Source organism: Ursus americanus, chromosome 15, assembly GCF_024610735.1.
Source record: "Ursus americanus isolate L20-20 chromosome 15, mUrsAme1.1.p, whole genome shotgun sequence".
Lineage (NCBI taxonomy): Eukaryota > Metazoa > Chordata > Mammalia > Carnivora > Ursidae > Ursus > Ursus americanus.
The window spans coordinates 27,525,990-27,531,182 of NC_142141.1; the positions used below are offsets into that span (position 1 = coordinate 27,525,990).

The 5,193-nt window shown below is 35.2% G+C and overlaps 1 pseudogene; it reads right to left on the reverse strand.

Moving 5' to 3' along the window:
• Positions 1-3,378: 3,378 nt before the first annotated feature.
• Positions 3,379-4,276, reverse strand: LOC123803712 (leucine zipper transcription factor-like protein 1; annotated as a pseudogene).
• Positions 4,277-5,193: the final 917 nt, after the last annotated feature.

A 5,193-nucleotide genomic window follows, 5' to 3' on the forward strand; every position in this document is an offset into this window, starting at 1 on the left:
AAACACTTTAGAAAATAACAGTTGAAAGGAAGAAATCACTAGGGAAACTAAAAATATTTTAACTTAATGAAAATAAAGGCATAGTATGTAAAATTTTCTTGGATGCAGCTAGAGCAATGCTAGGAGACTTTTATAGTTTAATAATGTTCACACTGAAGTGAAGAAACATTTAAAATCAATGATCTAAATTTCTATCTTATGAAGCTAGAAAAATAAGAATGAATGAAAGATAATGTAGAAGAAAAGAGATTAATGAAGAAAGAGTACAAATCCAAGAGAATATGGACAACTAATAGAGAAAAATCAATTAAACCAAGAGTTGGATGCTTAGAAACATAAGTAAAATTGATAAACCTCTAGCTAGATTGATCAAGGAAAAGGGGAAAGGGGCAACTTACAAATATTAGGAATGAAAGGAAGGATAGCACTACCGATACTACAGAAATTAAAACAACTTTCAAATGTGAATGTCCCTATATCTAGTAAAGAAATTGAATATGGGATGCCAGGGTGGCTCAGTTGGTTAAGCATCTGCCTTCAGCTCAGGTCATGCTCCCAGGGTCCTGGGATTGAGTCCCACATTGGGCTCCTTGCTCAGTGGAGAGCCTGGTTCTCCTTCTGCCTGTTCTGCCTGCCACCCCTCCTGCTTGTGCTTTCTCTGTCTCTCTCTGACAAATAAATTAAAAAAAAAAATTGAATAAGTAAATTCCTTTCTACAAAGAAAACTCCAGTACCAGGTGGCTTTACTGGTGAATTCTACCAAATATATACATAATATTATATATATTATATTATATATATTATATTAATATAATATTATAATATTATATTTATTTATTTATTTATTATGTTTAGTTAGCCAGCATTTAGTACATCATAAGTTTTTGTTGTAGTGTTCAACGGTTCATTAGTTGTGTATATCACCCAGTGCTCATCCCAACCCATGCCCTCCTTAATACCCATCACCTGGTTTTATCCCATCCTCCCACCCCCCGTTCTGTAACCCTCAGTTTGTTTCCTGGAGTCCAGAGTCTCTCATGGTTTGTCTCCCTCTCTGATTTCTTCCCATTCAGTTTTCCCTCCCTTCCCCTGTGGTCCTCTGCTCTATTCCTTATGTTCCACATATGAAACCATATGATTATTGTCTTTCTCTGCTTGACATATTTCACTTAGCATAATCCCCTCCAGTTCCATCCATGTTGATGCAAATGGTGGGTATTCATCCTTTCTGATGGCTGAGTAATATTCCATTGTATATGTGAACCACATCTTCTTTATCCATTTGTCTGTTGAAGGACATCTTGGTTCCTACCACAGTTTGGCTATTGTGGACATTGCTGCTATGAACATTAGGGTGCATTTGCCCATTCTTTTTGCTACATCTGTATCTTTGGGGTAAATACCTAGTAGTTCAATCACTGGGTGGTAGAGTAGCTCTATTTTTAACATCTTGAGGAACTTTATACTGTTTTCCAACAGTTTTCAGAGTGGCTGTACCAGCTTGCATTCCCTCTACCAAATATTTGAAGATGACATAATACCAGTCATACCAACTCTTTCAGAAAATAGAGTAGAAGGGAATAACTCTCAACTCATTTTACATGTCCAGCATTACCTTGATTCCAAAACCAAAGCATTACAAAAAATGAAAACTACAGACAAATATCCTTTATGAACATAGATGTGAAAATCCTTAATACAGTATTAGCAAGTTGAATCCAGTTATGTTTAAAAAGGGCAATACACCATGGCCATGTGGAATTTATCTCAGAAAAATGTTGTTTTAACATTAGAAAATCAATAAGTGTTATTCACCATGTAAACAATAAAGCATAAAAACAATATAATTAGTTCAATAGATGCAGAAGAAATATTTTACAGAGTTTAGCTTTCACTTATGATAAAATTATCCAGCAAACTATGAATGGAAGAGACTCCCTCAAAATGAAAAGAAATTCTGTGAAAACATATGATCATTATATTTAAAAAACTGATTCCTAAGATAGGGAATGAGGCAAGGCTGTTCACTTTCACCACTTTATCATTTTACTGAAGAGCTTAACCAGTGCAAAAAATCAGGGAACTAAAGGAAGAGGCATATACAATGGAAAAAAAGAAGTAAAACTGTTTTTATTCTCATATGACATGATTGAATGTGTAGAAAATACTAAGGAATCTACACTTACCAACCTGAGGAAAATTAGTAAGGTCTTTAGATACAAGGTTAATATTATAAAAGTTAATTGCATTTATATATACTAGCAGTAAACAATTTGAAAGTGAAATTTCAAAAATTTGATTTTTAATGGCCTCCAAATGGAATATTTTAGTAGTAAATTTAAGAAAATTTGTGAAAAACCTGTATAATGTTCCAGACATGGGTAGGAAAATCTAAGAGCTAAATAATTGGAGAATTATGCTGCCCGATTAGAAGACTGTATTGTTAAGAAGGTCAGTTCTTCCCAGATTGATCCATATATAGTCAACCCATTCTCAATCAAAATCCTTATAGATGTTTTGGAAGAAATGCACAAATCAAAATCCTTATAGTTGTTTTGGAAGAAATATATATATACATATATATTTATGAATGAATATATATGAATATGAATATATACATATATGTAAAGAACCTAGAATTATTGAAAAAAAGGTAGAACTCATACAACTTTATTTCAAGACTTACTGTAAAACTACATAACTGGCATGAGGATGCACATGTAGGTCAATGAAACAGAAGAGAGAGGCCCATTTGTCAATTAATATTCAACAAGTATGCCAAAGTAATTAAATGGGGAAAGTATAGTCTTTCCAAAGACCAGTACTGAAAAACTGGATATCCATATGGGAAAAAAAAGATTCTTAACCTTTATATCATACACATTTACACCCCTCCAAAAAATTTAACTCAAAGTGGATCCTATGCACAAACATAAAAGCTAAAAGTATAAAACTTCAGGAAGACAGCATAAAGAAAGATCTTCTAGACTTGGAGTTAAGCAGATTTTTTTTTTTTTTTAGTTTTAACACTTATTGAAATGGTATACTCTTTATACTAATGCAAAAGGATAAAACTCTTCTTCCCACTTTAAAAACCTCTTTTTTACTATAAAGAATTCTCACTGCATTGGAACTAAGACTGTAGAGCTTTTGGCAGAGAAATTTGGGATGACTGGCCAGAATTAGTCAGTAGGTTCCCCTCTTCTCAATTAGGTAACTGAAATAGGAAGTCTAATTCTAAATATTAGAAGCAAAGTCTATATATTATAAAAATAAGGAGAGGGAATATAACAAACTGCTTCAAAATACATGCCTGAGGTGAGAAACAGCTTGTACTTTCACCCTGTGGCAGCTTCCAGAAACAATCTTCTTCAGTTTTTAATCTTCAGGTTTGCATTTGGCCAGTCTTCTCCTCAGGTCTTTGATTTGGTCATTCTTCCTGGTGAGAATCTCTTCCATGTTTTGATAAGCTGCTCTTTGTTAGAATTTCTTCTCTAATTCCTTTTCAGCCATGCTCAGCTGCTCCTAAACCCTGAGTAGGTCGTACTTGGCCATTGCTAGATTCTCCTCCAGCGACTTCTGGTTTTCTGTCTTGTTGTTAAGTGTCCTCTGAAACTCACTCTTTAAAGCAGCTACTGTGTTTTCCAATCATTTAAATCTTGGGCCTTTATAAGATCCTTTTGATTTCCTTGGTCAAGCTGTAAATCCTGCAGTTCTCTTTCTAGCTTTGACTTCTCATCTAATGCATGTGTTTGCCTGTATTTCAATGGTCTTCAGTCTTTATTTCAATTTCTCATTCTCTTCTTGAAGTCTTAAAAATTTCCTTGTTCAGAAGTTTTGTTGTTCCACCATTGTTAAGTAGAGCAAGTTTTGGCTTCGTGGTATTTACGATGGGCTTTTTATTTGAAGATTTAAATTCTACTTTTTCAAATTCTGCAACTTGTTCTAATAATTCTCTGTTTTCAAGTTCAGAGATATCCATCTGTAGCTTGAGGTACCACTTCTCAGCTTGTGAGAAAAGCTCCCACAGAAGTAACACATTGGTGTGGGCCGTGTTGATGAGCTCAGTCTCCACCACACTGCAGACCACAGCCTGCAGCCCTCTCAGGACCTTGGACACCTCCATGGTGAAGGTCTCCTCCACCAGCTTATTCTCTTAGAGGTCTTGGAAGCAGGAATCTATAGTTTTGAGTCTCAAGCCTCTTTTTGAACAAGCAAAATGCAAGTAATTAATAACTTCATTTTGATGGTGCTCATTTAGGCCCAGCTGTGCCATGATGGTGGCAGAGGTCACAGCCCAGAGGAGCTGCACCAAGCCCAGGGTCACTGGGGGTGTTTGGGCCACAGAAGATAGGCATGGATTTCATTCTTTCTTTTCCTTCCTTCCTTCCTTCCTTCCTTCCTTCCTTCCTTCCTTCCGTCCAATTTATTTATTTGAGAGAGAGAGCATGAATGGGGGGAGGGCCAGAGGGAGAAGGAGAGGCAGATTCCCCACTGAACATGGAGCCTGATGGGGGGGGTTCAGTCCCAGGACCCTGAGATCATGACCTGAGCCGAGTCTGATGCTTAACTGACTGAGCCACCCAGGCACCCAGACACAGATTTCTTAAATGGCATACCAAATGCATGATCCATTAAAAATTATAAATTGGTTATTATCAAAATTAAAAATTTTCATTAATTAAAGATTTAATTTAAGAAATTAAAAGGCAACTTATAGACTGAGAAAAAATTTACAGTACAGATATATTTTTAAAGATTTGTATCCAGAATATATAAAGAACACAACTCAATAATAAGACAAACAACTCAGTTAAAAATGGGGAAAAATCCGAATGGACCCTTAAAAAAGAAGATATAAAAATGGCAAATAAGCATATGAAAATATGTTTGACAGCATTATTTATTAGGAAAATGCAAATTAAAAGCATAATAAGATATCACTGTACATCATATTCCAGTAGAATGGCTAAAATTGAAAAGGCTGACAACACCAAGTGTTGAGAGGATATGGAAGAAATGAAACTCACATTGCTGGTAGAATGCAAAGTGGTAAAACCACTTTAGAACACAGTTTGACAGATTTTTATAAAATTATGGATGTATTTACAACACAACTCAGTAATTATACTCCATGATTTCTACCCAAGGGAAATCTACACATCCACGCAGATTTATGTGTGAATAAAGACA